Source organism: Pongo pygmaeus, chromosome 1 (genome assembly GCF_028885625.2).
Source record: "Pongo pygmaeus isolate AG05252 chromosome 1, NHGRI_mPonPyg2-v2.0_pri, whole genome shotgun sequence".
Classification (NCBI taxonomy): Eukaryota; Metazoa; Chordata; class Mammalia; order Primates; family Hominidae; genus Pongo; species Pongo pygmaeus.
This window is the reverse complement of record NC_072373.2, coordinates 148,687,382-148,713,982: the sequence shown is the minus strand read 5'-3', so window position 1 is coordinate 148,713,982 and position 26,601 is coordinate 148,687,382. Positions and strand designations below refer to the sequence as shown.

Below are 26,601 nucleotides of genomic sequence, written 5' to 3'. Positions count from 1 at the left end.
GAAAATGTCAGTGTGTCGTGTTTTAGAAGAAATATAAATCTTCATGAACTGCAGGACACAGTTTTGCTAACATGAGGAAGGAAAGACAACAATTTTGACAAAATTAAACTTAACCCTATGGGATAAGGTTATCCCCATGTTACCTGCTTTTAGGATTATATAGGACTGTACTCATATTCAGGTCAAACTAAAGATAGCCAAATATCACTTAGTGGCATTAGAGGGTGAATGGAGCTGGCAGGCAGGCATGCCCAGGACACTTTCTAGAACACAGATGCAGGACCTATACCTACTATTCAATGCTGTCTTGTCATTGTATTAAAATATACACATCGCGACGGCCCAGAATGTTCACTGGTTAAGTGAGGCCCTAAAACTTGAAAGGATCTGTGTAACTAAGAGGAATAAAAACGAGTCAGTCGTAGGGACTCTGTAACTCAGATTCTGAATACTGAATAATAATCTAGCATAAGTATTATACAATATTGTTCAGCGCATTGTTCGACATCATTGTCAATCAGTTTACTCTTATTTTCTTATTTCCTTAATAATGTTATACACATATATGTACTGTATAAATAATGAAGATAGAAGCGTCAGTGTTTCATGTTAAAATGTTAACTGAGATGTAAAAACGAACCAAGTAATTAATCCTTGCACCACTAAGACGAATTTCATCACAGACAACATCATTCAACAAGCTATGTCATTACTGAAGCAAAGGTTAAATTGCTCTTTTTAAAAAACATAAAGCCAATCTTCAAAGAGCTTTACAAAAATGAAAGAACTGAACAATCTTGCTCACTCTCATCCTGAAGAAAAAGTGTTCAATCTACCAACGTATCAGGCTTTCTATATAGTTGGTTGTTCTTATCTATAATAGTTAAGAAGCTACAAATGACAATACATTTTAGCATTATATTGCACACTTCATTTCATAAGGACACTTCAATTTCTCTTCATTTCTGGAGGAAGATTAATTTTGTCACTGAACATTCCAGGCCCAAGTTGCTTGAAAGGAGTCAGTGACACACCAACGTTTATGGAAATCCTGAGCTCCAATGTCAGAGAGCAACCCAAAAAGGATGATGCATCACTCTGCAACTGCCATCTGTTGAGTGTTTTCCCGACAGCTGTATCTGTTGACCATCACCAGTGCAGATAATCACAGGAGGCACGAAGAAAGTGCACAGCCATCAGACACAGAGGAAAATTCCATGTTCGTCTGTGAAACAACATTGCTTTTAATTGCACCATAATGATTTTCTAACAGACACAATGGTATGTAGTGTAGTCTTAGAGCTGATTTAAAGCACACAATAAACCACAGTGCAGCTGAAAAGCCAATTGAGACTTCTTACTGCCAGGAAGGTTTTTGTCTTACGTGAATACTTAAGAGTATTTTGCCAGCTACTCTGTCCACAATCCACTTTTACCAAAAATAACTGCCTCTATCATTGTGCCTGGGCAATTTTTAAAAGAAAATGAACATTTTTATTTCAAATATCAATGAGGTTAAGCCTTGGCTTTATTTTTAGTCTTCATGATAGACAATCCTAAGATAAGACCACTTCATCAGGTGGGTGATGGTCCGAAGTCTCACTCTCCTGACTTTTTTAAAACCACTTAATGTTTTTATTCTTACCCTCCAGTGTAAAAGTCTGCCCAGTTACCTTCCGACTTTACCTCTTTCAAAACATTCTCTGACATAGCAGTTGCAAGGGTATTGAGATGGTGGAATTGGCTGGTCAGACATTGAAATCTTTGGTTTCTTCATGGGAGCAATTAATAACACTAGTAGCTACTATTATTTGAAGACCTGCTATGGAGCAGTCCTCTTCTCAGTACTTTATAAGCTTCAACTTAAAAGATTCCAGTCAAAATGTCACCTTGTGTGAAAGTTTAGTACTCTGTTTCTGGGAATTCAGCTGTCAGAATATGATGGATTAATCAGCAGAGGCTTTCTAAATCCCCTAGCTCCATTCCATTCTGGAGCATAAAAGAATGAGAGAGAGACAGAGAGAGAATAAAAGAAAGAAATTTCAAAAGATCTATACTTTCATCCTTTTCATTTATTTTAATCATTATTATTATAATACTCAGTGTATGTTGACCCTATCACATATATACACACAACACAATCACATACCCATGCATGCGTACACACACAGGCACTTATATACTCTAAACTCTCATTTTTTTCATTTACTACCAGTTCTCACTTATTTGTGTACCATCTTGTAGCTAACTGTTACTAGTACTCTGAAGTGTGGCAGCAAGAGCAGATATTAGAACCAATTAAAAAAAAAATCTGTGCTAAACATGCATTAGGTACACTTGGGCTTATACTCTACTTTTCAGGGGAAAAAATATGTACCAAAATGAACCCCACATGCCTATGCCTGGCCCATGGCAAGTTTCATGGCTGACACTCCTATAACAAAAGGCACAAATGTTTTTCTCCTACTAGTCTGAATTCAGAAAGCAAGGGACAAGGAAAAAATTTGCCATCCATTCTCCACCAGGCACTACAGTCAGAGATCTGGGAGAACTGACCTTGGTTAAAAAATATAAATCCTTACTTTTTTGTCGGCTTTTGTCAACTGCTTCAAGATCTCAACTGTGGGCTCTAGAGCAGGTAGGGGGGTCTGAGTCACTCCATGTTGGGTACCAGAAACTATAGGGGAGAAAAAGTAATACATTTACCTCATCCATTGCAAGATTCATGGCTAACAACCATATAGCAAAAGGCAGCTTAACAAAAGAAAATACAAATTTATTTATTTATTTATTTATTTATTTATTTATTTAAGGCAGAACCTTGCCCTGTTGCCCAGGCTGGACTGCACAGATGGAATCATAGCTCACTACAGCCTTGAACTCCTGGGCTCAGGTCATTCACCCACCTCAGCCTCCCAAGTAGCTGGGACTACAGGCATGCACCACCACACCCAGCCAACAAATTTATTTGACCAAAGTTTCATGTGGCATGAAGACTCAAAGACCTTCAGAAATGAAGACTCAAAGACCCAAGGAAAACGGTGTATTTTTATGGACAAGTTTGATGAAGAATAGATAGTCATGTAGAATTATGGTTGGACAATAGGGTGGTTTGACCTAATGATAAACTGGGCAGAACTTAGCAAAGGGGGTTTGCTTAGATTCTTCTTGGCCTCCAGGTATAGGGCAAGACACCTGTCATATGAGGGTCTTGTGACCTGTTTACAGGGGAGGTAGGTCAGACAACTTCCCTATAACCATGTTTCAGGGGAGAAAGGACAGAGAAAGTTAGAGAGGCCCTTCTTGCTTCTATGGTTTTCTCAATTTCCTTCAGGTTAAAATATTCAGTAGATAGTGAACTCGAGTTGGAAGAGGTGAGTCCGGTCTCAAAATGGAGGTAAAACTGATGCCCAGTGGCCCCAAGCCCGATTCCAGCTGTGGCCGTCACCGCCGGGAGCAGAGGATCATGATCCAAAGGAACCAGAGTAGTTCAGAAAACTGTTTATTGGTGTTCCGAGCTTTGAAACGACAGATGATAGTTTAAGAGAACATTTGGAAAAATGGGCACACTCACAGATTGTATGGTAATGAGACACCCCCAAAGAAAACGTTCCAGGGGGTTTGGTTTTATAACTTACTCTTGCGTTGAAGAGGTGGATGCAGCAACATGTGCTCAACCACACAAGTTGGTGGGCGTCTTTTGGAACCAAAGAGAACTCTTTCTAGAGAGGAGTCAATAAAGCCTGATGCCCATCTACCAGTGAAGAAAAATTTCCTTGGTGGTATTAAAGAAGATACAGAAGAATATAATTTGAGACTACTTTGAAAATTATGGCAAGACTGAAACCATAGAAGTTATGGAAAACAGAGTGGAAAAAAGGGAGGATTTGCTTTTGCAACTTTTGATGATCACGATACAGTTGATAACACTGTTATTCAGAAATACCGCAGTTGATAACATTGTTATTCAGAAATACCACACTATTAATGGGCATAATTGTGAAGTGAAAAGGCCCTTTCTAAACAAGAGATGCAGTCTGCTGGATCACAGAGAGATTATGGAGCTGGATCTGACAATTTTATGGGTTGCGGAGGAAACTTTGGAGGTGGTGGAGGTAATTTTGGCCATGGTGGCAACTTTGGTGGAAGAGGAGGCTATGCTAGTGGAGGTGGTGGCAGTGGAAATAGTTATGAAGGAGGTGATGGTGGATATAATGGATTTAGAGGCGATGGTGGCAACTATGGCAGTCTTCCTGGTTATAGTAGTAGAGGGGGCTATGGTGGTGGTGGACCAGGATATGGAAACCAAGGTGGTAGATATGGTGGTGGTGATGGAGGATATGATGGTTGCAATGCAGGAAATTTGGTGATGGGAACTATAATGATTTTGGAAATTATAGTGGACAACAGCAATCAAATTATGGACCCATGTAAGGGGGCAGTTTTGGTGGAAGAAGCTCAGTCATACCTATGATGGTGGTTATGGATCTGGTGATGGACTTGGTGGATATAGGAACAGAAGCTTCTAAAAACAGCAGAAAAGGGCTGCAGTTCTTAGCAGGAGAGAGAGAGAGAAGTTGTCAGGAAAGCTGGATGTTGCTTTGAGACAGTCATCCCAAATGCGTTAAAGGAAATTTAAAAATCTGCCAAAGAGGGAACAATGATCCATAGTCAGAAAAATTACTGCAGCTTAAACAGGAAACCTTCTTGTTCAGGACTGTCATAGCCACAGTTTGCAAAAAGTTCAGCTATTGATTAATGCAATGTAGTGTCAATTAGATGTATAGTCCTGAGGTCTTTTGTCTGTGGTAGCTTTTTCTTCTTTTTCTTTTCATTTCATCAGGTATATTGCCCTGTAAATTGTGGTGGTGGTACCAGGAATAAAAAATTAAGGAATTTTTAACTTTTCAGTATTTGTGTAGTTCAGTTTTTCTACATTTTAGTACAGAAACTTTAACAAAATGCAGTTTTGAAGGTGTTTCCTTGTGAGTGAAAAAGATCATTGTTAATTACTATTTTGTATGAATTTTGCTAAAGTTAACTGTAAAGAAACCCTTGCTGACTTGCAATTTAAGGGGAATCTATTCTCCCCATTTCCAAACCATGACATGAATGGGTGCTGACATGTGGACAGAATAGATATTTGTGTGTTTGCAATGCGTGCATTAAATAAATAGGATTGGGTATTTAAATTAGCATTTGTGAATTTAATAGCATTAAGATTACCTTCAAATTAAAAAAAAAAATCTCAAAATTTAAAAAAAAGAAAACCTCAGTATGCCAAGAGGCTATATTTTAGGATATCATGTTGCAGGTGCAAAAGGAACTTTCCTTCCACTCCCTGAAGATTCAAGAATTTGAGCCTATAAGACAAACTGACAATAGACAGATTAAGAGGAGAAAAGGTGTACACATTTATTAACATGCAAATGCATGGGAGTCATAGCAAGTATGAAACTCAAAACAAGGGCCAAATGGTTGAAGCTTAAAGGCCCCCATGCATAAGAGAGGGAAGTGGGGGATGCAGGCAATTTTAGAGGAAGAGTAAAGGATTTTTAGGGGAGATGAATGGACCTGAGGAACAGACGATAGCCTGAGGCAAAGTTTGTCTGGACTCTGGGAGAGTGGTGTCAACTCTAGTCTTTTCCGCAAGTTTTTCTGCTCTGTTTGATGAGATTATAAGGGGGTGGCCCAAGACAACTACGTTTGTTCTGGTGGACCTTCCCTTGGTCAAATGAGAGAACTTCACCTAAAGCACCTCTCTGTGCTTCAGGATAGGGAAAGGGGAGAGAGAGGGAGAGTTGGGAGAAGGTCAGAGAGACCTTGTTTCCGAGGCTGCTTCTTTATTTCAAGGTACTCAGCATATCAAAATACCATATTTTAAGGTGTTGTTTCTGAGCCACCACAATGTTCTGAGCTCCGACGCCTAGAAGTAGTACTTTTTCAGGAAGAAGTCTGAACCACCTATTCACATTCCCATATGGCATAAGAAATTTGAAATTCTCACTTTTGAAACCTACTATCTATATTTGTGAACTATCCATGAGGCATTTCAAAAGCAGCTTTTTTTTTACAATGACCCACTCTTGTTAGTAGTAAGGTTTGTTTGTGAACTTGACTTCCTAGTTTTCCCACTTCCTGGTTAATAATTATGAGAGATAACAGTTCATTGTGCAGTTACCTAGAGGCTACTGTTACCTTTTTTTAAACTTAAATATCCAATAGATATTTGTACTCTAAGAGTAGGTGAACATTCTCATACACGATTCACGCAGTGTAAAAGAGCCACAGGCTAAAAAGCAATGCCTAATCTCTAATTAGCTAATTTGAGCGGGGGAGGAGGAGGGTCTATGTTCCTGAACAGCCTGCCTATGTTTTAAGAATATTTCGTATTCCTAAATCAGGCAGGCACGATTCAGCCCACTAGCCATTGGTTGCCTGTCCTAAGAAACACGAGTCTCCTGATATTTGAAATTGGTTGCAGTAAAGAAGGCTCAAACCAAATGCCTGCTTCCTTCATTTCTGCCCTGAAGGAATGCTGCTAGCGGTTCTTCAATCTCTTTCTTAAAACAATGGTTTCCATACACCAAACAGTGCAGGCTCTGTGGACATTTTCTCTTGTCCACAATAAAAGAAGAAAAATAAGCAGTCTGAAATGATACACATATATAAATGGAACAAATCTGTAGTGAGAGCCTCCCATATGCCAGGCAACGTTTCGGGTAATGGAGGAAAGGAGGTGAACAAAAGATGGGAAGCCCATGACCTCATGAGCTTTATATTGTTGTTTTTTGCTTTTGTTTTTTGTTTTGTTGTTATTGTTGTTGTTTTTGAGATGGTGTTTTGCTCTAGTTGCCCAGGCTGGAGTGCAATGGTGTGATCTCGGCTCACTGCAACCTCCGCCTCCTGGGTTCAAGCAATTCTCCTGCCTCATCCTCCTGAGTAGCTGGGATTACAGGCGTGCACCACCACTCCTGGCTAATTTTGTATTTTTAGTAGAGATGGGGTTTTTCCATGTTGGTCAGGCTGGTCTCGAACTCCCGACCTCAGGTGATCCACCCACCTGGGCCTCCCAAAGTGCTAGGATTACAGGCATGGGCCACCACACCCAGCCATGAGCTTTATATTGTAATGGGGGAAATAGACAAAAGCAAAGAAATGATGGATAGCAATGTAGTAGCAAGTGCTTGATGAAAAATAAAGCAAGGTTAAAGAATGGAGAGAAATGGAGGTGCAGAAGGGGAAGGCTTGTCCACATGGGGTCTGTAAAGAGGGGGTTTCAACAGGGCTAGAGAAGCCCTGCCTCTTCTGGTTAGATTTGAGTGGAGAGCTCTGTGAATGCCCCAGGGGATCTGTTTCCAGTTAGAGGACGGGATTGGCCCTGTGCTAAGGCAATAAGGTGAAAAGGGGCTTGGTGTGTTTCAGGAACCTGCTACTTCTGAAGGCCTTTGTGGCGTGTTGGTGTAAAAGTTGCCAGGTCTTCATTTTTGAAAAGGCTGTCTTGTATTCTGAAATGATGTCTTTCTTCTCTCCCCCAGCCCCCCACTGATGTTAACATGTCCTTTCTTTTAAGAAATGATGTAAGATTTCAAGTTAGTTGTTGTTGTTGTTGTTTTTAATAGCCTAACTTGGCAATATAAAATGTTGGCAGCAGTATGTTGTTCTCTCCTTTTTTTCCCAAACTGATTCATGAAATACAAAACTCTGTTAAGCTCTGGCTTAAGACGTGCAGAAAGTGCCAATCCTCCCTGTGTGTCCATGGAAAACTCCATCTTAATGCACTCCCAAGTATTTATTTGATTTGTTTTACTAATTTTGGTACTTATTTATTTTCCAAGTTTGTCTTGAAAGAAAAAGAAGCACTGTGCTCCCCAAATTCACTTCTATATGTTTGGCTTATTTTATTTTATTTTAACATAAAAAAGGAGTAGTAAAATTTATCCCTGATTCTTTAATAAAACAGCATGTCAGCAGAACAGGTACGGGAAATGGGGCCCTCCAAAGTTCTTTTATAGTCTGACATCAGAATTAAACTGGGATCTTGAGAACATCTGGGGCTCTCTCTGTTCTCTGTCTCCTCCTAAGATTTCCAAGGGATATCCGTGTTTGCTTTGTGTTTGTGTTTTGGAGGTAGGATGGGGAGTTGGGAGCTGCTTTTTATTTTTTTCTTTAAGAGAAAAGGAGAAAACCAGATATTTTCAAGGGAATTGACTACTAGTGGCCAGTATAACAAAGAAACCCCACTAAGCCTAACCACAACCTGACAGAATGAAAAGTGATTCCAGAGCTGCCACTCACCACAAATCCCCATGAACCATGCCAGGAAACAAGCTGAAAGAAGTAGAGAGGCTGCCGCTGAAGGGCCACAAACGTGGCCCCTAGAGAATCTTCTGGTCCCATTCAAATTCAAAGTGGTAGCGTGGAGGAGGGGTGGAAACTGAAGACAGAGAATTAGCAGCCCTGTGATCACTTTCAGGGTTATGATGGAACTGATTTAAAATGCAAAACCACATTCCATTCCGCTGTAAACACAGAGACAAACTGGAAGCAGAGAGGAAATAGAATTTTATTTGGTGATTTTCAATTTTAGGATTGAAATGGGGATGAGAAGAACTATGCTATTTATTTTTCCAGAACTCAAATTGCCTGTTCTTTTTTGTAGGATAAGTGAATGTGGACTGATAGATTACTTCTTTGGGCTTCAATGCTAATAAGGCATACTTCCCACAGAATCTGACAGAAAGGATGAATACCTTGCCCTGCTAATGGTTAATTTGTAGTGGCATGTGTATTTCTTGAATGTTCATGAAGTTTTCTAATTCATCACCACACAATTGGGCTTTTTACCTCTCTTTAAACAGAATGAAATGCCGGGAGGGCAAGAGGTTCGGGGGTGTTGTATTATCCCTCAGCCCCTGTATTTACCACCCAAAAGTTATTGCTAATTTTTGTCTACCTCGGAAACAAAATTGTTCTTCAACAAATAATTTAGTACTGACCACACTTTGAAATGTTTATTGCTGTTGAATCTGTCACAGATTGCATCAAGCCACAGAGATGCTAATCTATCTCATGTATTTGAAATTCCTCTGGGAAACGTATATTTGGGCTTACTGCTGAGTGAACATGACTGTTAGGATTATGGAGACCATACGCAGTGAAGAAAGGCAGCATCGCTTTTCTGACTGGAAAGTAAACAATAGGGCGATTGTAGGCTTACACATGGGGCCAACAGCCCTACTGCTGAAGAGCTGGATGTAAAATCCTTGATCAGCAAGCTGTCTTGATGTTTTCTTCTTGGAGTTGGATGTTGTCAAGGATTCAGATGAGCCACCCCAGTGTGTATGCAGGAAACAAAACAGGATATTCTTGTTTAAGGACTGTTTTCTGTAATTATGTTGATTTTTTTATGCAACACTTGAACTTTTAAAAACTCAAGGATGCATAAGAAGCACTCCAGAGGAGAATAAATGATTGGGATTTTGTCATAAGTGAAATGTTATTATGAGTTCTTAACAAAATTAACTTGTTTGTATTTGTGATTGGGTCTATGAATTAAGTATACTGAGACCATGCCTGTTTCATCTTCCTGCCCCCGCTCCTCGGCGCCGCTCCCCTCCCCAGCCCATTTTCAGACAGGAGGTCAAGTTGTCTTTGGAACATCATATTTCCTGCTTGGAAAAGGCACTGGATTGTATAATCGTCTGACAGGAAAGTTTCAAGAGTACCAGGAGCTTCCCTTGGAAGGCTTGGGGCGGCGTGGGGAATGTGCAGCATCTATAAACGTCTTTCCTTTGTACTATCATGGGCTGTTCTATGGTTGTGTATACAGAGTTTCAATGTGGAAAGAGCTAAACTGAACTGTAAATACCCTGAGGAAAAAATGTCTGTGGAAATATGTACCTTGGGCTTGCCTGGTACTCTGTAGTTATGTGTCCTTCCTTGCTAAGGAAGGAACATCTGGCTGAACAACTTACTGCTTAATGCTATCAGGCTACAGACATCCGGTCACTCCTTTCCCATCCCAATATAAATTATCTGCCTTAGACAAGGGATGTAACATATTTGTATGCCAAGAAATTTGATTTTGTTACAATTATTTGCTCTTAATTTAAGAGAATTACTTTGTACTCTTTTTACTTTATTTAATCAAAATGCCATGCGATTTCCTATTTCACTTGAATAATTCTCATAATTTTACAACACAATGAAAGGATTATAGATTAGTGCAGGTCAATCTCCTTCATGTCCTCCTTATTTTTCTTAAGATTCCAATCCACAAAAGGTCATAGACAACATAATACTTCAGGGCCAAGGACACCTCAAGGTCCCTTTGAGAAAGCGATTATATTCCAATAGAAGTGTGCCCTGAGTTTTAACCACTGTGATTCAATGAAGAACATAAAATGTGAACTAGTCAGCAACTGCCAAGTTTAGTCAGGAGCACCCTGTGAAAGCTGATCTTGCTTACTCTAGGGGTTAGGCTGTTTCAGGGAGAGTTTAAAATGGTGCTTGCAGGACAGCCTGTCTGGGTTGAATTCAGATTCAATCCTTCGGCAAGGAAATTATTTAACCCTTCTTTCCCTTGGTTTTCTCATTTGTAAAAGGAAAATTATAATTGTTCCAATTATTCTTTGCTGCATAATAAAACACCCTGAAATTTAATGACTTGAAAGAAGTATGTCTTATTATCTCTCACTTTTCCGTGGATTGACTGGACTCTGTTGGGTTGTACTCACTCAGGGTTCATAATTCCAGAGCAGTCAGATAGCAGCAGGAACTGAAGTCATGTAAAGGCTTCAGGGGACTGGCCCCACAATATGATTCATTCACATGCTGGCTGTAGGCTAGAAGCTGTGTTGGGACTCTGTTGACACCTGGCCTTTCCATGTTGCCTGAGCTTTCCCACAGCATGGAAGCCTTAGTCTGACTTTTTAATGGAAGCTCATGGTTCCAAGAGAACAAGGCAATGTTGCCAGTTCATTTAAAGGCTAAGCTAGGACCTAGTATGCTATCTCTTCCGCCCCACTCTACGCTTCAAGCAAGTCAATAAGTCCAGCTCAGATTCAAAGGGAGAGGAATTAGACTCCACATCTCAATCTCAATTAGAGGAGTAGTAAATAATTTGATACCATCCCTGATCTACCACAAATACAGTATTAACCACATAGAGTTTTGTGAGAATTAAGCAAATTAATCTTTGTAACATACTTAGACCAATGTGTCACACATGTAATGTAATTTCAATGAAAGTTACTTATTATTTTCTGGGTACTTACTCTATTTTATTTTTCTTCACCGCATTTATCACCATCCAACTTTGCTTGTTTTTTTATATATGTCTATCGGTATGTGTTTATTGTCTCTCTCTCCTACCCAAATGTAAACTTCATTACCATAGGAACTGCTTTTCTAGGGCCTAGAAGAGTGTCTGGTACTTGATGAGGGTGCCATAAATATGTATTGAATTAATGAGTGAACTAGTGAAAAAGTGAATGAACCCAGTGAATACAAAACTGTAGGAAACAAACATCTTGGATGTTTGGTTGTAGAAATTGGGAGTGAGGGAGGATTACAAGCAGAGAGGTTGACATTATGATTTATTTAAATATATTAAAAATTAGGATGAGTGTCATCTCTCATATGAAGCAGTTTTAACTGCAGCTGTCTGGGGAAGCACAAAATATATGACCAGGCCTACCTGGCAACCAAAATTGGGAAGCTGCAGGTGGTCATTCACAGGCCTTCGAATCTGACAAGGCTGGGCTTAAGTCCCTGCTCTGCTGTTTGCTTGCTGTGTGACATGAAAAGTTTTTCAACTTCTCTGAGTTGTAAAATCTATGAAATCAGACAACAAGGCACACGGCAAGGGACTCCTGTGAGAATTAAATACAGCTGACAAAGAGTTTCAACAAAAGTACTGGACACAATTAATAAAAATGTACCAGTCCCCAAAAGTATTAACAACAGGTAAACTGTATTGACATGAGTTTTATTTTACTTATACTCTATATTAAGTTAGACAGCTTTACAGTTTTTGTTTTTCAAAAACTCCACTTATGTTTCCAAACACATTAAAAAATATTAAAATAATATTACATTTACTTTTTACTAACTCAACATTCAATCTGTGAGTATAATGACCCATAAACTGACCTTTCTGCTTCACCAGTAACTGACAAAAGAACTGGAACTGAATATTCACTAAGTTTTAACAACCATGTTAAAAATAAATGTTTACGTTTATCAAGAGAAATTGTGACATCAGAGGAAATAAACATCATGTCCAAAGAACAACTTCCCAGAATTCAAGGGGAATTCCTCCACCCCCAATCTCTTTGTGAGGATGTTCAAATGTAAATTACTTAATCAACCAGATGGTGATTGTCGAGAGTTCAATGAATTCAAAACACTTGGAACTTTGAGAAATTTTAAAAGGGAAAGCACTTTTTGTTCTTTAGAGTGCTTAGTATTTTTAAATAAACTTATAGGCCAAGATGAACTAATAAATATAACAATCCATTTTTTCAAAACATTGGGAATATATATACTTAATTCGAGATGGTTAATTTATAGGTAGACACACATATTTATATAAATTCATAGTGGATACATTGAACAGAAATTCTGTCTGTTTCCTTGCTTTGCAAAAACTGCTGAATAATATTTCTTACACTGAAACATTTCTCTGGAACCCGGGAAAGATGGAAACTAGAAAAAAGGATGATGAATAAAAAATCATACATCTTCAGACAGGGTACGGTGGCTCATGCCTATAATCCCAGCACTTTGGGAGTCTGAGGCAGGTGGATCACCTGAGGTTGGGAATTCAAGACCAGCCTGACCAACATGCAGAAACCCCATCTCTACTAAAAACACAAAATTAGCCAGGCGTGGTGGTGGTGGATGCCTGCAATCCCAGCTACTCGGGAGGCTGAGGCAGGAGAATCACTTGAATCTGGGAGGCAGAGGTTGTGGTGAGTCGAGATCATGCCATGCACTTCAACCTGGGCAATAAGAGTGAAACTCCATCTCAAAACAATAAAAAAGAATCATATATCTTCAAAAGGAAAGTATTCAGCACTAACGTTGCATATTGCTGTCAAGTAGACAGTACAACATGTATTCAATTCTCCAATCAGCAAAACACCAAAGAAGCACAGGGCAGGCACAGCTCAGTCCTCCAAAGTGAAGGAGAATGTACTTGCCGAAGACATAACGGTAGAGCATGGTAAAATTTGTTCTAGAGGGGACTTACAAATATAGGACTCACTAATGGGTTTGATACCAGATAGGTAGGAACACTCAAATTACACCTATTTAACATACCTGACAAAAGGTGGTTAGTAAATATTAATTTTCTTTCCTTCTTTCATTTGAACTATTTTTTTTTCTCACTTTTTTGTCCATTACCATAATGTCTGGGCTCTGTGACTAAGCATATAGCCATGAGTGCTGGGATCACTTTATGGCTCTTTGTTCCCAAGTAAACAAGCCTAGTCTGGTTATGTATTAATCAATGGAAGGTGATAGCCTGCATGAAGAACCAGTATGGGGAAAGCAGATGCCCAGATGAAATCAATATAAAATAAATTTATCTGAGCCTTTCCATCCTTCCACTTCTAGTTCCTTTATGATCCATGATCCATTTTAGGAAGATCAGTATGCCAGGGACTGCTCTGCTCAGTGAACCTCACTTATGTGAAAAGAGAAACCCTTGTTGTCCGCTATCAGGACCTGATTGGATCCAGTTATATAGGGCTTCATCCCTTAATCAGATACAGTATTGGCATTCATGCTGTAGCTATTTTTCCTATACAGAAGTGCTGACAAAACTGATTTGGGGCTTTCCTTTTTTCTTTCCACACCTTACCCCTTTCAGAGAATGTCTATAATTCCACTCCTTACAATAGTAAATCCAGACAGCAAGAATTCTCAACAAAATGTGTTCATAAACATTTACCTTTTTCTTTCATATTTGTAGTAATGATAACTAATGCCTACAGTTTGGATTATAATTTGTTCAATTTATCCAACCAAGACAAAAGTCTTTTAGGGGAATTTCACTATCCAGTCTGTTATTTAACCTCATGAACAAAATCGCTGTTGCTGCCTCACTTAAAAGGATTCATCATGAAGGTTAAGAACAGATGAAATGGGTGTCTGCAGTCTCCTGGAATCACAAATGTACAAACAAGAGAACTAATTTTTCTCTACTGTTTTTACCAAAAAAAGGAAAGCTTTTTTTCACAGTAGGCAAACAGCAACTGGTTTAGTCTCATAAATGTACATGTCCTAAGTAGTGTCAGTCTTCAGGCAGATTAGATTAACAGGCCTTGTGTCATCATCCCAGGAAAAAAAAGAAAAATAGATCCAAAGTCATCTGGTTAATTGGAGGAGGTGGGGAGATGAAGTTGCTTCCATTAAGTTCTTTTGGAGCAGTTGCAAGATCCACAAAATCTGTTTTTAGCTCAGTCATTCATCCTGTTGGATGTGTGATGTGTTTTCAATTTAATGATAATTGCCCTTCCCATTTCTTTGATAATTGCCCTCTCTATTATCATTTATGGAGATTCAAATTATAAATCAAGACAAGACAGCCAGAAAAATATTATGATTGTCCCTTCTGAGGCCACAGTAAAACTCAAGTAACACTGCCAAAGTGTGAGAGCTTAAGCTGTTTTCATTTGCTTGTTTCTGAACATTTTATTTTAGGGTCCAGTGGTTTTCCTAAAGAGGAGGTTGCATGACAATAATAGAACTGAATGATAATGTGTACAGAGAATATAAATTTAGCTTTGATTCAAGTTATAAACTTGTATTTGAAATCAGAAACTTGCACTCCCAACTGTATGAAAGCAAAGGTGAGGAGTCAGCCACAAATGCCTACTATTAATCACCCCTGTCCCCACAGAGGCAATTGTATAGCATTGCCTCCCAGGAGTTACCATCTCTCTTTATTATCAGCCTGTTTGGGGGGGAAAAAAAAAGCTGTATCCATTCCTTCTCACTGAATATGCCCCGTGTTCAACACAATGAAATGTGTAGAAAGACAAGAGTGAGCTTTGATGTAAGATTCCTGGAACCATCTCCCAAAACAAAACAGTATAATAAAAATGCACCCACCAAAAATGGCTCTTTGAGATGGTAACAATGGAGTTCTGGCTCCAGCTTATACCTGCTCAGGAGATCCCATTATTAACTTTTCAGGAATTTGGCAAGCTGTTTGTTCCCCCAGAGAACCACTATTAATAAATAAATTGCATAAATTTAGAATTAAATAATTAAACTTAAAGGTAATAAATACACACATTCATCACTTCCTAATTATTCTGGCACATTGTATTATTTTCCGTGTTGCTGAGGATGTTTTTATCTATTATATCAACATGTTTGAAATACCACATAATGGTACAATATAGACTATCTCTTCCCGAGTCTGCATTCTGTGCCTTCATATTAGCACCCAATATGGTGAATATCAGTAAATAATACTAAATATAGTATTTAAACCACCATATCAGAAAATGCTACAAATCAGTGCTTTTTTTCCCAGAGAGCTGATCGGTAAACATTTTGCAGCCCAGCCCTGGACGGTAACATGGTTTTGTGAAGAAAGGAGTTTGTAGCAGGGATGACCTGGGTTTCCTTTTGGCTCAATTAGTAGCTATATGAACTTGGGCAGTTTAAACTCTCTGAGGCTTAATTTGTCATTTTCCTGCTTAATACACTTCAATATATTTCTATTACTCAGGATAAAGTCCAAAATCCTTAGGGTATTTTTTCCCTTATCATTGCCCCAGATTTCTTTAAACTCCTTGAATCCCCCAAGTTCCAGCTGCCTAAGGGCCCTCAAATCTGGAGTGCTACTCTTTTTCCTCTTTGTCCTGCTAACTTCTACCCATTATTTAGGTCTCTGTTTAAATGTCACTTTCTCAAGGTAGACTTTGCGATAGAAACTCCCTTTACCTCCCATAAAATTCCCAGAGAACCTTTTGTACTTGTCAAAGTGTAACAAAATTATATTGCACATAGTTATTTGCTTAATATCAAAACCCCCTCTTTCATACATGTTTCTTATGTGTTGTTATCACTGCCAAATTTAACTCTGAGCCCATGGACAACTGCTTTGCAAGCCTAACCACTAACTTTCATCTGTAGGGTTTCTACCTTATTAAGAGCAAACTCTCATTTTCAAAGTCACTCATTCTACCCAAGAGGTATTACAGCATGGTGGGTAAGTATGGGAACTCTGAGGCAGAGCACTGTAGTTTTGAATTCTGACTCCACCACTTCTGAGCTGTGTGACCTTAGCAAACTTTCTGTCCCTCTTATTCCTAATTTAGGAAGTAAAGTTAATAACGAAACCTACTGATGCAGGATTTTCTCAGCCCCTTCACTGGACTCGCGGCAGGGTTGCTCCCTCTATTAGGCGCGCCAGGGTCAATCCCTTGCAGGAGGGAGCACGTGAGCAAGTGAGTGCAGGATCTGTCTGGCCACTCCGGGTGCCGACGCAGATGCAAAGTCTGTGCGGGGCCCATGGCCAGGCCAGGTGTGTCGCCTTGAGGGGAATGCAGCAGCACCCATGTCAGGGTGCCCACAACTCCGAAGCCCCAGAGGAGGTTTTACAGTGCTCCTTTAGTTGTGCCGTTCACAGACAGTGGTGTGTTAGCAGCTCAGTTGGTCCCTTGCCCCATCGTGTGAGGTGGCTGCCCTCCGCCGCTGACGGCAAAGGGCTGGTGTGACAGCCTTTCTTGGCACCCGCACTCAGTGGGTTCCAAGCTATTGTCCAGTGTCCAAGAAGAATGAGGTCACATAAACAGTTGAAGGATGGGGAAGGCAGAGAATTTTGTTGAGAAATGAAAATGACTCTAAAAGGCTGCCTGTTCCCCAAAGTCAGGCTGTCTCCTCCTCTACCAACTGAGTCTGTGGTCTTTAAAGGCACAGGATGGGGAGTGCATGCTGATTGGGTTTGCTAGTATGCAAAAAAAGGCTAAAGCAAAGACACCACTCAAAGGTGCGCACGACAATATAGAAAACCAATTAGGAAAGGGTAGGTATATGTAAAATAGGTGAAGGGTGAGGATCAATCAGAGGAAAGCACGCCAAACAGGAAGACAAGTTCTTAACACAGTCTGATGATTTAACTTGTAGCTTAGCTTTCAGGCTTTAAACTGTCTTCAGCTTGAAGGTGGGGTTTCACCGGGTACCCAACCCTAGCTGCCTAAGCATTTGGCTGCTTCCTGTAGCTATCACTACTTCACGTTGTGAAAATTAAGGAAATTAGCCTCTGTGAAGTGCTCTTTGCAGGATGATTGCGTAGGAATCAGTACTTAACTGTTGGACATTATTCCTACTCACCTTAACTCTGGTTGAGCTTTCTCCTAATTACGCCATTTCTCAGAATTCCCACCCATATGGAGACTCTCAGGCTTCCTTACCTTTGGTAAATTTAGACAATCTTGCAGATTTTAACTACCCCATCCATTGGAAGGATGCCAAAATTTCTAGCTCTAGCTTCTCCACTAATTTATAATCCTACAGTTCCAGCTACTTACTGCCATCTCTAAGAGACTTCTTGACACATCAAACACAATGCACCACGCCTGAATTCATTACCCCATCAAACTAGTTCTTTCTTTTGACATCCGTATTTCTGTTAATAGCAACCCAATTTCTTCTGTGAAGCTCCAAGTTTCTAATTTATCTATGTCTCTTCCTTCTCCCTTACTGCACGTCTCAGCAATTGCCAATTCCTATTGATTGTCTCTGAAATACCTCTTGCATCTTTTTCTTCCTTCTAATTCCCACTGCTACTGCCTAGCCTAGGTTCTCATTAATCTCTTTCTTGTCTGGACTGTAACAACAGCCTACTATCTTCCTCACAGCTAGACTAAGCTTAAACATAACAAGAAGCATTCTTCTAGAGTTAGACATTCATAACACATGTTTCTCTCTCTCCCTCTCTCAATCCCTGTTTTGTGTGATGTTTTATTTGTGTCTTCCCTCCATGATATCAGAGACTTTTACCAACTAGTTCACCTCTGTAGCCTCAGCACCTAATAGTACTACTTAGTACTAGTTACTAGTGAATTTAGTACTATTATTAAATATTATTATAGTATGAACATGGCATATTATTAATATGGCATATTGCTACTGAAAATAGTACTGTTAAATTTTAAATATTGATAAAATTATTTGTTAGGTTAATTATTTAATAAATCCATTTTCAGCCCTTGTTTTGATCTATAGTGCATACACTTCATCTACCTAAATTGGATTTCTGGTTAATTTACTCCCTGTTCAAACATCATCAGTGTTCCTAATCAATTACCTAATGTCTGATATCCCCATCCCAGAATACAAGGCCTCAATTAAGAGTACAAACTTACTTCTATGAAACCTCTAGCCCAAACTGAATATTCAATTTTTGTTTGTTTGTTTGTCTTTGGGTTTTTTTGTTTGTTTTTGAGACAGAGTCTCACATTGTCACCCAGGCTGGAGTGCAATGTGGCAATCTTGGCTCACTGCAACCTCTGCCTCCCAGGTTCAAGTGATTCTCCTGCCTCAGCCCTCAGCCTCCCGAGTAGCTGGGATTACAGGCGTGTGCCACCATGCCCAGCTAATTTTCTTGTATTTTTAGTAGAGACGGGGTTTCACTATGTTGGCCAGGCTGGTCTCAAACTCCTGACCTCATGATCCGCCCGCCTTGGCTTCCCAAAGTGCTGGGATTATAGGTGTGAGCCACCACTCCCAACCTAGAATATTCTATTTTTTTTGAGACAGGGTCTCACTGTGCTGCCCAGGCTGGCGTGTGGTGGTGCGATCATAGCTCACTGCAGGACCTCCTGGGCTCAAGTGATCTTCTCACCTCAGCCTCCAGTAGCTGAGACTACAGATGTACATGACCATGACTGGTTAATTTTCACATTTTTTATAGAGGCAGAGTCTCACTATGTTCCCCAGGCTAATCTCTGACTCCTGGGCTCAAGCAATCCTCCCTCCTCAACTTCCCAAAGTGCCGGAATTATTCAATATGTGATTCATTGAACCTTACATTATGTATCTAAGCTCTCTAGAAAATATTGAAAATTCCTTGAATGCTTTGTTTTCAAATATAAAGTCCTTTTGAAAAAGAAGTCTGGCTATCAGTTGGAAAGCTATTACCACAACTTCAAAAATCAACCATTATTCAATTACCTTTGTTTCCTTAAAACGGACACAGTTAGATAGCCAATGTTAATTCCTCCTACAAAGATGAGCTTTTTTATTACAAATGAAAATATCCCTCTTTCACCAAATTACACAATAAAATGTTCACCATTTATTTGAAATGTTAAAATTACGTCTATTACCTAATCATGAAATAAAGAAATTGGCAAGAAAACAACTGAAGGGCTACTTTATTTTTTGAGCATTTTCAACCATAGGCTAAGATTTTATCCTTGTCTGTAAATGTACTTAATTAACCAAGAGCGGTGTGAAGCCTAAATAAGTCTATCTAGGAAATTTTCCTTTGTTACCTGTCATAGAACCTTTACAGTTATGTTGGACCCTCACAATAAAACATGGTACTCGGGAGCAAAATTCAGTATTAGTCAGATTTGCTTTGGACTGCATCCAAGGACTGTCATTTTGATGCTGATTTGCCAAGAACAAGGACCTATCCATGAGCCCTCAGGAGAGTAGCACAGGAAGGTCACATTGTAGAAGAAAATGGGTCAATTTCCCATCTACCATTTTAAGGCCAGGTTTCACAGCCTCACTCACAAATCTGATAGATAGCAAAGGCTATCCTTTGCATTCACAAGGTAGTTTTTCACCCTGTTTCAATTCATGTCAAACTTACAGTATGCTGACAAACTAAAAATTATTGGTCTCCAAAAACCTACTCTGTTGCTTTCACACTAATAATTTAAACATGTAACCAAGTGTAAGAAATGCATATTCTTTACAAACTCTTTAAATTCAAGAAACAACTAATAACTAATCTATACTCTAAAATGTATAAATGATTAGCCCATCTGGGAATTCTGCTGTTTAAAAGTTTACTGGATGGTGGTCAGGCATGGTGGCTCACGTCTGTAATCCCAGCACTTTGGGAGGCCAAGGTGGGTGGATCGCCTGAAGTCAAGAGTTCGAGATCAGCCTGGTCAACATGATGAAACCCCATCTCTACTAAAAATACAAAAAATTAGCAAGTCATGATGGCAGGCACCTGTAATCCCAGCTAATCAGGAGGCTAAGGCAGGAGAATCACTTGAACCCAGGAGGCAGAGGTTGCAATCCAGGAGGCAGAGGTGAGCCAAGATCACGCCATTACAATCCAGCCTGGGTAACAAGAGTGAAACTCCATCTCAAAAAAAAAAAGTTCACTGAATGATATTTTTCATAGGTAGTCATATCTTGATTAACCTTATTCCTATTTTAAGTCAGAGACAGTGCCTGATTTTCTATTGCTGGTTTGAGACCCACTTGATAGAAATCCAGCCACCTACACACTACTTAGTTAGGAATACATTTTAAGCATTCAGAACCTATATACAATATTTTGACTTTTGGAAGGTAAAATGAGCAGGAGCGTAGTAATTAGTCAACATGCCACTAGTTGGCTTCACCATCTCACTGCTTTGAGAAATTGTAACTGCTGCATCTCACCATTCCTACCCTAAGTTAGTATTTTATTGCTTGCAAAATATTTTTACTAGAATAGGAATGCTCAAAGCAGATAGAAAGATACTCCTGGTTAGGCAAATATTGCTTGACTAGTAATAATCAATAAATAATGAATATTTATACCACAAAAATAAATGAGATAAATTAATATACTCATTTTGTTAGAAGAAAAAATGAGTATTTATCTGCTACAAAGGTGGGATGATCTGAAGTGTTCTTATCGGACATCTATCCGATGCCCAGGTAAGTAGTGTCAGAGGACAAGAAAAGGTCCAGAGACCCACTTGTAGCTGAAGTTTGCAGAAGCTGAGAGAAGTAGACAATAGCTGCTGCAGGAAAGATTCTATTGCCAATGTATAATAATCCCTTTTTACCAATGGCAGGCATTTACTTTGCCTTAGGAAATATGTAACATTTACCTTTGAACCTTTTAATCACCGGCAACTGATACTAATGCAAGACAGGTAAACCTTTCCTTATACTTTGGGAAAGAACAATTGACTACTGAAAAAGAGTCAGTGGTTCACAAAGACCAGTAAAGCAAACAAAAAGTGTATTTAATATATGGCCACTTCAGATCTAAGAGATATAATTACCTAACAGGAGAGTAAATCCCCTGAGCCATTTTATGTTTTTACATGTAAAATGTTTCCTCAGTTTGTGTTGATATTAACTCTATAAACTACTCATATTTTGGTATATTCATTTATTCTGCCTGTAAAGACTTGCTTTCTGATTTGCCCTCACATCTGCGTTTGCTGGAGGAACAGATGCTCAGTTCCTAACAGTCAGAGTTTGGCCTTTTCCTTCCTATCACTAAACCAGAAAGAAACAGGGTTCTGAAGAATGGTGGCAGCTTTCCAATGGTTGGCCTGCACGTTTACATTTAAAGTAAGCAGGTGGCATCAATGGGCTGTCTAATGACTAACAAGATAAGAGTGCAATTGATCTTTTTATTAACCCGTCTCCCCAGGTGAGTGGCAGCCTGCTCCTCCCCTCTGGGTTCAGTCAGATTGTTCAGTTCCAGGAATCATTTTAGATCTTTTTGCTTTTTTGTCTGAGCTGATACTTAAAACACAGGGACACAAGCACTAATATCCATCTCATCTAAATTCTATTCTCTGTGTATCTCCAAATTGGTAAATGCCTTCGTCATTTGAATCTAATAAAAAAATTAATGCACATGCTGATGCATTTTCAATTTCATTGATAATCTTTTCATGCTGAATTTGAACTGTGGATTTGTTTGTCTCCCTTCTAGGTTACAGACTACTTACTCTAAACTTCACAAATGGTTCTGAAGAGTATGGAGCCTACGTAGATTCATAAGGTAAATGATTAATTTCAAAATAAGATATAATATTTTCAATTATGGTATGAATTCAAGCACTGCCTAAATGTATTTGCTTTATCTATTGATGGTTTTCTAAGTTCTGATATTGGATGATCTTTTATTAAATGTGGAAGATAAAATCATGATCCTGGGTGGAGATGAGGGAAGAAGAAACTACATGTATGGGTTATCTCTTTCCATGAGTCAGGTTATTCGTTGTATGTTGCTTAAGACTGGCTGTCTACCTATCTAGATTTCCTACAAAATTATGCTTGTGATCTTAGGCATTTTTCTGCCTTGGAGTATTCTTGGACATCACAAATCACATAGGCAAGTAAAGATCAATTAAAGTTGCTATTTTCACAAATGAAGCCAGAAACTATTAGGATGCATTCCTTTGTAGAAGTAGGATGAGGTACAAAATATCCTGTGGTGGTGTTAGATGAGGAAGCGTGGGCTGAAGGGATTTAGAGAGGATGGCCTCATATTTCTATTTCTCTGAATCATGGTCATCATTTGCTTTCCTGGTTATTACTAAGTAATTATACATTCCTAGAAGCTATGAATTCTATATTAAAGTGGACTCATGCAGAATCTTTAATTCCACCTATAGCAAAATGATTAAAAGCCTAGCCTTCAGAGCCAACCTAAATTCAAAGTGTGATTCTGTCATTTACCAGCTATATGGCTGTGGGCTCCACATTCTTATTTGCAAAATGGGAGAAATTGTCATACCTACTTTCAAGAGTTGTGGCATAGCATAAACAAATTAGTACATGTAAAAAGCTTAAAGTATTGCCTGGCACCTAGTAAGCACTAAATTTACTGATTTCACAAAGCTCTATTTTTTGATCTCCTCACCTTACGGATTGTTTGACTAAATCTCTATTTTTCAACCTCCTCACCTTACCTGCTTCAGGTTTTCAATTCTTCCATAGTCCACAAACTTGGAGACTATAGGAATTATTAAGGGAACCAAACTCTCAATTCCATTTTAGCAGCCTCTCTCCTATACTTTCATGTAAATGCCAGGAAAGAAAATAATTGGCATCCCATTGCCCTTTGAATGGGTTCCTGGCTCGCTCTAGGTGGTGTGACGTGTAAAGTGACCTGAAAGTGGGGTGCCTGCCAGCTCAGCGCACAGCACAGCATAGTTGGAGAATCAATTACAAGGCTTGTCACCATTTCAGAAACATGCAAACATCAACTGGCATAGAGTTTCAGGAAGCAGAATAAAAAGGAACCTACAAAACAAAAAGCCTTTCAGGGGGATGGAGGCAGAGTTCTTCCAAATCACAAACGGATGATTATGATCACCATTAGCACTTAATGAGCCTATATAGGGCTAATGACTTCATCTGCCCAGTAGATTTGCCAATAGTCCGTGTTGCTACTCACGTTCATCCTTCTATTCTAAGAAGCATAACCATGGTGTTAAGTCATGGGATTTCCCTCTCCTCCACTAGCAAAAACATAATTCTCAATTCTACCATCCCTTAGTTTTCTTTCAGGAGTAAGGTAAGAAATTAAGGTAAGAAATTAGGTAAGAAAATAGAAAATAACACCCAGGGATGGCTTATACAGTCCTGGAACACCTGGGTTCAATCCAAAATTGGTCACTAACTACTCTCTGACCTAGTTTTCTCATCTTCAAAATGTAATCAGTCACTATCCTATTTACATTTACATAGTGATATATCACTCTTCTATTTCCAAAGGTAATATTAAAGATGAAAATATGTGAAATTGATATTTTGACATAAGTAGAGATATCATTTATTATATTTAATTTAGGTATTTATTACAAATGCTATAATTTATTATAGCTATATTTTTCTTTTAATAACTACAATGTGGAAAATGGCATGTTAAAGTTTAAATGAGTTATCTGCTGAGCTACTTAAAAAACTATTAATTAGAATGAGATATAAGACCTAAACTGAAGTTTGATCTTTTTAAAATTAACCATACTATTATAATTTTTATATTAGTCAACAGTAAATTTTACTGTTAAAATCATTTAAAGGGGCAAATGTTGGCAAAGTAGAAGTGATATCGTGAAGAGCATATATTACTAATAGGTTATTTATTGAAGGAAAAAAGTCATATAATAGACACCATTCCATATGATGATACTTACGTGAATTTTTTTTTCCTGTTTTAAAAATATAATTCAGTAAACATAGTAGATCTTAAAAGTGTATAATATATTGAGAGCAAGGCAAGTAACATTTACTGTGGAAGGGATAATATTAGATATTAAGAGAGTGCTTTAGGGTAATACTTCAGAAATTCAGGATTGTTTTATGTTAAAATATTTCAGCATAATTTTTCTGGCATCTTTGTGATATAAATAAACTTTATTTGCTATGATAGTGTAAGAAGCAAAAATGGGTAACGTCTACTACCTATAACCAGCATTGCAGGAAAGTGTCACTGTTAAAAATACACGGCAGGGATTGCATTTTTGGGCTCTAGTCCCAAATCTGCATGTGAACTTTCTGAGTCATCTTGAGTAATTAGCATCTCTCTAAAATTTTTCATATACAACTTGAAGAAATGGATGAAGGGACCTCAAAGAAAAAGGCTGATTTTTAGAAAAAAACTTCCAAGCAACAAAAATGGTTAGCAGATTTTAACATGCACAAATTCACATTCTGCTATTTATCTTTCCTTACATGTATGCCTGTGCCTCTCATATGGTTTGTGTCTGTGTCCCCACCCAAATCTCATGTTCAATTGTAATCCCCAGTGTTGGAGTGGGCCTGGTGGGAGGTGATCCGATCATGGGGGTAGATCCTCCATGAACGGTTTAGCACCATCTCTTTGGTGCTGTTCTCTTGATACAGTTCTCAGGAGATCTGGTTATTTAAAAGTCTGTAGCACCTCCCCTGTCTCTTCCTCCTGCTCCAGCCATGTAAGTTGGCTTGTTTTCCCTTCACCTTCCGCCATGATTGTAAGTTTTCTGAGGCCTCCCAAGAAGAAGATCCTGCCATGCTTCCTGTACAGCCTGCGGAACCATGAGCCAATTAAACCTCTTTTCTTTTTCTTTTTCTTTTTCTTTCTTTCTTTCTTTTTTTTGAGACAGAGTCTTGCTCTGTGGCCCAGGCTGGTGTACAGTGGCTTAATCTTGGCACACTGCAATCTCTGCCTCCCAGGTTCAAGCGATTTCTCCTGTCTCAGCCTCCAGAGTAACTGGAATTACAGGTATACGCCACCACACCCAACTAATTTTTGTATTTTTAGTAGAGATGGGGTTTCACCATTTTGGCCAGGCTGATCTTGAACTCCTGACCTCAGGTGATCCACCTACCTTGGCCTCCCAAAGTGCTGGGATTACAGGCAGGAGCCACCACACCTGGCCAAACCTCTTTTCTTTATAAATTACCCTGTCTCAGATATTTCTTTATAGCAATGTGAGAATGAAATAATACAGCCTCTACACCCCCGATCTCATCATTTCAAGAATCATGGCCAGGTGTGGTGGCCTACCCCTATAATCTAGCACTTTGGGATATCAAAGCAGGAGGATCACTTGACCCCAGGAGTTAGAGACATGCCTGGGCAACATGGCAAAACTCTGTCTCTATTAAAAACAAACAAACAAACAAAACAATGAAAGGGTTATTTTAAATTGGACCCTCCTCATATTCCACAAAAATTTTTAAACCACAAAAAAAGTCTAAGCTAAGTTTAAATTTTATTCTTACCCACTAGATATTTGGAGACTTTTTTTCTTATCATTTAACTAATTTTACTAGGGGAAGGGTCTATATTACACCCAAAACTTTTCCACAACAAAGAAATATAAAAAGAAGATAAAGTGTGACCCCTATACTTTACAGTTTATTTATAGAAGTAAAACTAACATATACAAAAATAAATATTAGCACCAGAAAAAGGATACATGTATGTTCATTTCAGTATAATAAACTATGAATTTTATAGGAATTCTGATGGAATAAGTGGCATCAAAGATGTGGTTTCAATAATGAATACTTTGGATACATAGTGCTTTTGGGGGCTAAATAACCGGTGATACTATGGATTTATATTATCCAGGGTTTGTGTAATACTTTGGATACATAGTGCTTTTGGGGGCTAAATAACCAGTGATACTATGGAATTATATTATCCAGGGTCTGTGTAATAGGCTGTTTGATCACTAAAAGTAAGACACAGGGATAATTGAAGGGGTCGGGTAATTCATTATGAAGGCAGGTGAATCCTAAGAAGTCTTTCACTCTTGCACATTCAGTGAAAGTGCCAATAGGCATCCCACCAAAATCCCCAGCATAGCCAGAGTCTGAAGCTTTCTTCTTATATAGCAACAGTGAGAATTCCAGGATGAGTGGAAAAAATTCATTCACTTCAGAGAGAACTACAATTACAACAGTTGAATTATGGCCTTTATTTGTTTTACTTCATTTATTTATTATTGAGACAGGGTCTCACTCTGTCACCCAGGCTGGAGTGTGGTGGTGCAATCACAGGTCACTGCAGCCTTGACCTTCCAGGGTCAAATGATTCTTCCACCTTAGCCTCCCGAGTAGCTGGGACTACAGGCATGTACCACCATTTTTGTATTT

General features: G+C 38.9%; 1 pseudogene; it reads left to right on the top strand.

Moving 5' to 3' along the window:
• Positions 1 to 3,391: 3,391 nt before the first annotated feature.
• On the top strand, positions 3,392 to 4,529 carry LOC129043367 (heterogeneous nuclear ribonucleoprotein A3-like; annotated as a pseudogene).
• The last annotated feature ends 22,072 nt before the right edge of the window (positions 4,530 to 26,601 follow it).